This window comes from Arachis duranensis, chromosome 2 (assembly GCF_000817695.3).
Source record: "Arachis duranensis cultivar V14167 chromosome 2, aradu.V14167.gnm2.J7QH, whole genome shotgun sequence".
NCBI lineage: Eukaryota > Viridiplantae > Streptophyta > Magnoliopsida > Fabales > Fabaceae > Arachis > Arachis duranensis.
Window position 1 is genome coordinate 18297914 of NC_029773.3, and position 10544 is coordinate 18308457.

The 10544-nt window shown below is 33.7% G+C and overlaps 1 long non-coding RNA gene and 1 pseudogene across 1 annotated transcript; both read left to right on the top strand.

Annotated features, from left to right (window-relative positions):
- The window catches only part of LOC107473867 (nascent polypeptide-associated complex subunit beta-like), an 11380-nt pseudogene extending 5400 nt beyond the window's left edge, over window positions 1–5980 (top strand).
- A 2-nt stretch (window positions 5981–5982) lies between these two features.
- On the top strand, window positions 5983–7083 carry LOC127744751 (uncharacterized). The gene is made up of 3 exons (XR_008005776.1): window positions 5983–6006; window positions 6314–6393; window positions 6721–7083. It is a non-coding gene; the product is annotated as an uncharacterized LOC127744751 (long non-coding RNA).
- Window positions 7084–10544: the final 3461 nt, after the last annotated feature.

Below are 10544 nucleotides of genomic sequence, written 5' to 3' on the forward strand. Positions count from 1 at the left end.
AGTGAACACAGCCTGCTATGTTTTAAATAGAACCATCATTAGGAAGTTTTTAAAGAAAACCCCATATGAACTTTGAAAAGGGCATCCTCCTAATCTTAGTTATTTTCATGTGTTTGGCTGCAAATGTTTCATTCTGAATATCAAAGAAAATTTAGGAAAATTTGATCCTAAAGCACATGAAGGAATTTTTCTTGGTTATTCCACAAATAGCAAGGCCTATAGAGTATACAACAAGAACTCCAAAACTGTTGAGGAAACCATGCATGTCACATTTTGTGAGTCTAACATTGTTCCTAGTATTTGCATAGATGATAGTCCAGGTTTTGAAGGTGAATTCCCCAAGAATGATGAGCCAGCTCAAAATAATTCTGATTCTCATGAAGCTGCACCTGCCAGCAACAAAAATTCTGATTCTGCAGGAGACAATTTGGAATTATCTCCTGTTACTGCAGAAAATGCTGATGCAGAGGTCATTGTGGATCAAGAGGAACCTGAATCCTCAAACCATTCAAGAAGACCAAGAGAATGGAGGTTTCTGAAAAATTATCCTGAGAAATTCATAATTGGTGATCCCTCCAAAAGTATTTCAACAAGGTCATCTTTGAAAAGAGCCGAATCCAACAACATTGCTCTTTTATCAAAGATTGAACCTCAAAACATCCAAGAAGCTCTTGCTGATCCATCTTGGGTGTTGGCCATGAAGGAGGAATTGTTGCAATTTGAGAAGAATCAGGTCTGGTCATTGGTGCCTAATCCACATGGAAAGAAAGTCACCGGCACTAAATGGATTTTCAGAAACAAGCTGGGTGAAGATGGCTCCATAGTCCGAAACAAAGCTAGATTGGTTGCACAAGGATATGATCAAGAGGAAGGGATTGATTTCGATGAATCCTTTGCACCTGTAGCTAGAATGGAAGCCATCAGATTGCTCCTTGCATACGCTGCTCATTGTGGCTTCAAGCTGTTCCAAATGGACGTAAAGTGTGCTTTCCTCAATGGCATAATAGATAGAGAGGTTTATGTGGCTCAACCACCTGGGTTTGAAAACAAAACTTTTCCTAATCATGTTTTCAAACTAGCTAAAGCCTTATACGGTTTAAGACAAGCTCCTAGAGCTTGGTATGAACGGCTTAGCTCATTTTTGTTGAAAAATAACTTTCAAAGAGGAGCCACTGACACCACTTTATTTATTAGAAATTATCATGATCATTTCATTCTTGTGCAAGTTTATGTTGATGATATTATATTTGGTTCGGCTAATGAGGATTTGTGTGCAGATTTTGCTAAGCTTATGACTAACGAATTTGATATGAGCATGATGGGAGAACTCAATTTCTTCCTAGGCTTGCAGATCAAGCAAACTGCAGAAGGCATATTCATCCATCAAGAAAAATATGCAAAGGAACTTGTCAAGAAGTTTGGGCTGGACTGTGCTAAGCCTATGGGAACCCCCATGCATCCTAACATCAAGCTCGATAAAGATGAAAATGGTAGAGATGTTGATGAGACACGCTATAGAGGGATGATTGGATCCTTGATGTATCTAACCTCCTCAAGGCCTGATATTATCCAAAGTGTTGGAGTTTGCTCACGGTTTCAATCAAAGCCTAAGGAATCTCATCTCTCAGCTGTCAAAAGAATCATCCGATATGTGCTTGGTACCACTAACTATGGTTTATGGTTTCCTAAGACTGATTCTTTTCAATTAGTGGGTTTCTGTGATGCAGATTTTGCTGGGGATAGGATTGATAGAAGAAGCACAAGTGGCATGTGCTGCTTTCTTGGGAAATCCCTCATTGTTTGGTCTAGCAAGAAATAAGCCACTGTGGCACTTTCAACAGCCGAAGCTGAGTATATTGCAGCCTCTTCTTGTTGCTCTCAATTATTATGGCTGAAAACTCAACTAGCTGATTATAAACTGAATGTCTCTAATATTCCATTATTTTGTGACAACATGAGTGCTATTAACATTTCCAAAAATCCTGTCTTGCACTCAAGAACAAAGCACATTGAAGTTCGTTTTCATTCTATAAGAGAACATGTGCAAAATGGAAATTTGGATATTCAGTTTGTTAATTCTGAAAGTCAGCTAGCAGATATTTTCACCAAACCATTGATAGAAGAGAGGTTCTGTAAGCTGCGAACTGAACTGGGCATTCTTGCTTCATCTCTGTTTTCTTAATTCTTTCTGATAATGAGATCTTTTGTGTTTTGTCTCATAAATCGCGGTGAGATTTTTTTTGGCAGATGATGAGTAAACTTCACTAAGTTATTATGGAGCTAATGGATTCTAATCTGACCATGATGAAAGATGGACACCATGTGCTGACCCAGTTTTCAGAACTATGGGCTTTTTCTTTAATAAAAACTTTGGGGTTTCTTCATTTTTTTAACTAGCTTTGAAAAGTGGGCTTTCGAATTGATTTGGGTTCATTCTTTTGGACCTCTGAACTAACTTTTTTTTTTTGGTCTCAAATTTTGGCAGCTACTATTTGTTTGAGTTGGGTTTCATTTTAAAAAGCTTATTTGGGTTGGACTTTACCTCAAGGTTGCTTTTCCATTTACATTTGTTTTCATATTTCCTCTTGTTTGTTTTTATCTGAAACGTACGAAGGTTACAGCTGTAACTTTCAATGTTTTTCCAAAACCACTTTAAAGTTTTCATTTTTATCTGTTTTCAAGATGCAACCTTTGCACTCTCCCACACCTATATTAACTCCCCACTACATGCATCCTCTCACCATACTCCCTTCACTCTTTCATATTCTCCAAACCAGTGTTCTATAAATATGGCTCGAAAGAAGAGAGCTGCTCGCAGAGGCTCCCACAGTGGCACCCACCGTTCTGAACACACACACTCATCTCCATCTCATTCCCCAACTCACTCCTCACCATCTCCACCACCAAACCCTTCTCCTGACATGGCCTGCACTAAGACCACCGCTCGCCGACCTGGCGTTGCTCCTCGACCTTCACCTCCTCCTCCTCCACCCTCATCTCAACCTAGCTCCTCCAAACCCAGCTCCTCCAGAGGAAAGAGGCCTCTTCAAGAAGACGAAGAGACAACCCACACTCAGAGTCGCCATACTCGCGGTATAGTCATCGACCTCCCTCTTCGTTCTGTGTCTGAACCTAAGCTGTCAAACCCCATTGCCTACAAATCCTTCTATGCTGATTTTCCCCATGAGTCTTTTGATCGTCGCCGTTTCCAATCTCTCATGAACTATCTGTTTTTCTGCAAAGATGTCTACGAGCGTAAACTCTGTCCCCCGAAGCTTGTCAATCTTGACAAACTCCGTAGAAAAGGCCTGAACTTTACCCCATTATTTGCCTATCAAGGTTGGACATCCATACTGTCCATCAAAGAGAAAGTTTACCCTGATCTGGTAAAACAGTTCTATAGCAGCATGTCCTACAAAGAAGGGAGAATCGCCTCTTTTGTTAAAGGCAAAGTGATCATTCTTGACAAATATCACCTAGGCAAAGCCCTAGATTACCAGGACCGAGGCCCTGATGTCTACACCTCTGGTAAGTGGGACGATACGCTCAATGTTTCATATTTTGATGCCCTAAGCACTGTCTGCATCAATATCCCTCTCTTAGAAGGTAACACTCCTACTCACAAGTCTCTTGGTCCAGTCCGTGCCCAGCTGCACAGGATTGTTAACCATGTCATCTTGCCTCAGAGTGGTTCTTTTCAACGTGTCTCATTTTGTGACACACTGGTTTTGTATGCATTGCTTTCAAAATCTCCTATTTCTTTTGCTTACTTGCTTATGAGACACATGCATGCGTGTATCAGTACCAAAAATGCTTTACCATATGGCATGCTTCTTACAAAAATTTTTCAATATTACAATGTTGATTTTGGGGCTGAAATTGCTAAAGATTGTAACTCATATATCAAAGGGGGTGGTGCAGTAAAGAAAACAGCTCCTAGGCGTCGCCAAACTGATGACAGCACTGATGTTCCCTCTGTTGATGAGGATCCTCTGATTCCCCCTTCCACATCCACTACAGTCAAGACCATGACACGCATTCTGAAGAATGTGCTCGATGGAACCTCTGATGAATCCAACTCTGATGCCTAGCTTCTTGTTATCTCATCTGCGATTATGACTTGCTTTTGTTTTGTTTTGGACTTATTTAATTTTTTTGGATGACTGTAACAGACTTAAAATACTCTGCAACAGACTTTTGCTTTGCACCAGCCACTAACAAATTTTGTGCAGGTTTTGTTTCCTTTCCTCCCTTGATGACAAAAGGGGGAGAAAAGAAAGGGAATGTTAGTTTGGCTTAGGGGATTAATAGTGATAGTTAAGAACAATGATACTTTATGCTGCAAAGTAATTTGTTAATTCCTGTGCATCATGCCTAGTGTTAACTGCTCTGTGTCACAATTACTGTAATATACTGCTTGGAAATTTTGGTCCTGGCTGTTTGTTAAGATTTGTTCAAGTAAAAATAGAAGCCATGATCAAGGGGGAGTAATGCCAGCATTCAGGGGGAGCAACTCTCAATCTGAATGTCATCAAAGGGAAGTGTTCTTAACTCTTTCAAATTAAGTTTTTTAATTTCCCTATTTTATCATGTTTGTCATCAAGGGGGAGATTGTTGAGCCTAGTTTGATTTTGGGTTAAGTGATGATGACAAACATTTAATTGGGTTAAAAGCCCAATATTGTTTAATGTGAGTGTTAGTAATGCAGGCCCAATGTCCAAGCCCATGTTACTTCATTCCAAGCCTAACAAATGTTTCAGCTGATGTAAAAGAGCCAAAGCTCTTCCTCATAGCAACGTTCAAAATGTTGTATGCTATACTAAAAGCTAAAGGAAGACAGCTGGAAAGGGAAAAGGACAAGTGTTGGTATTATAAAGCAACAAGGACAGCTGGTACACTCTCATCACTCAAGGACATTAGCTGAGCACTGCTAAGGATCGTGGTTGAGCAAAACACCAACGAGCAAGAACACACAGCAGCAGCAGCAGCAGCAAGGAAATGGAGAAGGATGCAAAAGAAGAGCATGCCAAGGAAGAAAGAAACTCCAAGGACAGTAGAGGTAGTGGTGGAGCTCCTCGGACAGCAGGAAAGTGGAGCAGAATGAAGAAAGGACTGCATGCCATCAAGGACCACTCCAACGGGCAGCAAGGAAAAGAAAAGATGAAGAAGCTACAATAAAGCCAAGCTGCAGATATAAAAGAGGCTTCATTTCATCTTCTGAAGCCAAGAAAGAGAAAGCACATATTCAGAGCACCATCTCTAACATAGAACTGAAATCTCTTTCTTCTACTCAAGCTTAATTCTTATTTTGTGTTATGGCTGTCTTGCGTTATTTTCTATTTTGAGAAAAAGGCAAATATGTGAGGATCAAAAGCCAAGAGATAAAAGGCAAGAGTGATGCAAAATAGCCACTGTTTTTCTTTCTGATGTAATTTGGGTGAATGAACTAGGATTAGTTCCCCTTCCAAGTTGGGATAGCACTTTGGGGTTGCTAAGCTTTGGTGTGTAAAGCTTAGGGGTAGATACTAGTTGGATTAGGAATTAATTCAATAGTATTGGTGAATGTAATCTGAGAATTATAGTGAAATTCCACCATGGTTTGTGGTGGAGACTGGACGTAGGATTCATGGCACTAAGAATCCGAACCAGGATACATGCTGGCCTCCTTCTTTCTTTCTCTGCTCATTTAATGTTCTGCACATGAGACAATTCTAAATAATCTCCTGCAACGCTAGTAACAGCAACACTGAGTTTGAAACTTTAAGTTTTAAACTAACTTGATTCAACCCCTTCTCAAGTTTTCCTAGAACCATCACAGTTATTATGCTTTTTATTTTTCTTTCACATTTTTGTCTTTTTAATTTTTCCGTTTTCATTTTTGTCTTTTTAATTTTTCCATTTTTCCCTACTCCATACTGAACATTTTGGTCACCAATATGCAGGACCAGATAACTTGGAAAACCTAAAGAAGCTAGGGGAACAGGCATCATGGTTATTGTCAATGGGGTAAATACTAATTTATTCCATTCATTTCTTTTTTAATACTAATTGACTGCAGTAATTAATTGAATTATATTTTGTCCAATAATATGTCCAGCTAAACCACCACTTTAATCTACCGAGACAAGGACGAATAAATTGTCATTTCCGTTTATTCGAAAATTAAAGAAGAAGTATAATGTTATTCATGTACCAGATATAGATCAAACTTTTCTTTCCTTTAGTGAACTATTTTCTGCTTTCTTTTCATTTAATTTCGATAATGATCAATGCAGTAATAGTACTTTTTGATATTTGCTCCTCTTCATTTCAGTCGGTGCTTGCAATTATATTCTACAATTCCAATTTCAGGCTGAGCTGCAAAAGATGTGTGGTAATGGCAGCCATGAAGTGGTAATTGCAATTATATCAAACTTTAGGGCTTTAGACTTAATTATTCTATTTGCAGTTGTCTGGGAAAGTTCATTATTTTTTTAATGGGAGAAGGAACGCAAGTATGATTTTATTAGGGAATATTTTATAGTTGATAGTTGATTTCTAGCAGTATTTTATTCCCTTCCAAAGTTAAACAGAAATATATGGATGCAAATTGCAAAATTTTGAGTAATGATTTACACTGGAAAAAGGAATGTCATTAATGTAGCTATGGGTTCATAGCAGGCTAAGATCTTTTCCTTCAGCACATTCTCTGTTTCTAGTTCGTCTATCCTCATTTTTCAGTGAAAAGCACCCCAATTATCTTCTCTGTTAGCATACAAATGAAGTGAGCTTCAAAAGTGGAAAGCATCCTCTGTTTTTGGTTCTGATGAGCTTTCAACCTAGCTAGGATCTTTTCCTTTAGTAACATCCTCTCTTTGGTTCATCTCCATCCGCATTTTCAGAGACAGGGAAAAGCCTGAAAAGCATTGTAATAATAATCTTCAGCAAATTATTATGAGATTCATTGGCAAACATGAATATATGTATTTGAAATGCTAGTTGAATTTTTTAATATCTACTTTAATTAGAACTTTATTAGTTATTAAGATTTTATCTCTTTTATGAATTTTATTGTGTACAAATTTATTTGATAATTAAAATGATTACACGTCTCTCTTGTATTTTCACTGCAAAAACAATCCTTATTTTTAGTCAAAAAGAAAACTTTCCAATGATTGCATATTTAGTTTAGAGGCAACACTTGTATAGGTTGTATAATTAAAAGATTAGGCAACGCTTCTAAGGGTTGCATATCAAAATAAAAGGCAACACTTTAACAGGTTACAAATTCAAATAAATAGGCAACATTTCAACGTGTTGCATATTCTAAATAATAGGCAACACTTCAACCTGTTGCATACTTAGAAGCGTCTGTTCTAAAGAATAAGCAACGCTTCTAAAAGACAACTTTATATAAACTTTTAGACACTTTTTAAACGTTATCTCAACTTTAAAATGTTGTAGTGAAACATTGAGTTTTTAGATTGTAGTATTATTTTTGTGGTATATGTCAATAGAAGTTTGATTTGTATGGATTTATTTACAATGTTCAATCATAAATGGAGTAATCATGTTTAATGAAAATAAAAAAAAAAGAGTAACGAAAAAGATAAGTCAGCAACATAAAAATAATAACATTGAAAACTAAGAAGGCTAGAATTAAGGTTCGTGAACTTGAAAGAGATGGAGGTGAGAAACTGAGAAATGTGGTGAAGAAGAAGAAACACTGGTTGTCATGGTTGATAATTGTGTGGATAAAACATACTAAATACATATATTTAAATTAAAACATATTTTTGTGTAAAAACAAAGCTTTGTTTTTGTTAAATACCTATCTAAATGTATCCAAAACGCACTCAACTCATACTCATCAAGATGCAAAGAAACTTTGTTTTTGTTTTTGTCAAAGTATTGATTCTACATTTATTTTTTATCATCTAAATTTTATTAGGTTCGCCTTATATACTTTTTTTTTTGTAATTTAATATTAGGATAAATTGATAGATGTTCTTATTTTTTATTATTTGAGATTAAAAAGAGATAAAGTTTAAAATACTTATTAATAAAATACTTTTAAATAAATTATTTAATCTTTATTTTTTTGAAAAAATTATTAAAATTTTTATTTTTTTCCACATTTAAGCTTTATTTTCACTATAATGTATAGCATGAAAAGATGGAAACTAAACTTTTATCTTTTTTTTTTTATTGGAAATGTACAATAATAAAAAAGAATTAGCCAAAAAAAAACTGTCAAGAAAGGGAAAATTATTGAACCACTTGACATAAAAAATTATGTAACTTTCAAAAATATTTTGTATCTAATCTTATTTTTTTAAAAGATTTGTCCTATCAATCTTAAAATCTTTAAAAGTACGCTAAAATAATAAAAATTGATTTAGTAAACAAAGTTTCAAAGCCAAAACAACTAATTTTCATGAAAACGCTAAAACGAAATCATATCTTTTTGTAACAAACTTAAGATTTTATTTAGAAATCAATCAAATTTCAATTTATATAGCATATCGACGAGAATACACTGTTGTGTGCGAGTATTGGAAGGAATTCGTCGACAACTATGAAGAGCCATTGAAAACGCCTATAACGACACCAGAGGAAACACTTTTTGATAGCTTCCACATCACATTTTGCTGTACCCATCAATCTCTGAACCCCACCAAAATCATCGAATACGAAACCTATCTGCCTGATGAGTACTATTTTACTTCGTGCACTCCGATTACTGTCATCAGGACCTTGTTGGTTCCTTTGAACTGGATGCACAGTTATCTCGATCACAGCGACAAATCCAAGTTGCTAGAGACCTTTTCTGGAACTGCCGTACCAAGAATGGTATTAGACCAATTACTTCCTGATCTATGCCAGTTCGCAAGGGGGATCGTCGACAAGTCCGAATTCGATTGGGATAACTATACAGTGTGGCGAATTCGTGTGAATCTTACCGTCACCATAGACATTCTTGATGATCAAGATAGCGATTATTGGAGCCAGCAGCAGAGTCAAGATGCTGATGCATGCATGGGAGATCGATGAATCGATTTTCTAACTTCTTTTTAGTTTTATCATATTTGTCCAGTGCCCTGGTTTTTTTTCTTTTTTGCTTTTTTTTTTAAACATTACTTTTGTAGATTGAAGCATTATTTTTGTTAATATGTCAATAAAAAACTGATTTTTATGGATTTACAATGTTCAATCTTATTAATCCAACTTTTAATAAAAAACTAATAAGTTATAACTTAAATAGCATAGTCTTCCCATACTCATCTAGGAGATTGTGAATTTGAATTTTCTTATCTTTGGTAAAAAAAAATCCAACTTTTAATAAAAAAAAGAAAATACTAATTAGAAAGATAAGTTTTAAATTAAATTATTTTGATTGATCACCTTAAATATTAAAAATGTTTATTATGATGCCTAAAAATTTAGTGCTAAATTATTAAAAAAATTAAATAATTAATATTTATTAAGTTAAAAGTATAATACTTAATAAATTTTAAATATTTAAAATTTATTATAAAAAATAAGTTAAATAGAAAGTAAATACTAAGTAATAGATATTTTAGAATTGACTAATATTAAATACTTGCTCTTTCTAATTTCTTTTCTGTGTTTCTGTTTCTTAATTTGTTATACAATAGAATAGCTTCAATTTAGTGTTTTTGGACATTACATAATAATAGTCATGCTACTATTGCAGTAGAATCCCAAATTATATAATTTTAATGTTTTTGGACATTACATAACTTGAATAGTTAATAACATGTCTTCTATTTTTCAATTTCATTGTCAGTCACTATTATAAAAACGAGGTTTAGCTATTAAATTTTAACTACCAACATTAAATTATAACAACAATAAACCATAATATTTTGTATTTATTATAGTGATTAAAATTTGACATTTTATTACAAATATCACTTTTTGTAGTCTTTAAATTATAAGTTTATACTTTTCTCTTTAGCAAAACTATTTTTTCTCTTAAAATTATATTGTGAAATAATAAATTAAAATTTTTATTTATATTATTATTTAATTGATATATATTATTAATCATTTTGTTTCACAATTATTTTTTAGATACATATTAGTTTCATTATTTTTTATATATATTATTTATGTAAAGATAAATTAAATTTGTCCTATACAATATCAATTGGTTAATATTTAATACTAATTATTTATTATACTGTTCCTATATGAATGAATCAACTCTTCATTCATAACATCATTTATTTTATTAAATTATATTCTGTTAACATGATTCTTGATTCTATTGTTTGATAATAAATAAATTAACTATTTTTGTTTTATCTTAAATATTAGTTTACAATCTTAATTCTATTTTACGTTATATTATTATAACAAAAATAAAAATAAAAATATACATATTCCAAATTAAAATTTAAATTATTAATTGTATTTGATCATTAAAAATAAATATAACAATTAATTTTATTACAAAAATGTTTGATAATCAAATAATATATAATAATTTGTTACATATTATTTGTTTCATTTTTATTTTATATATTATTTCGAACTCT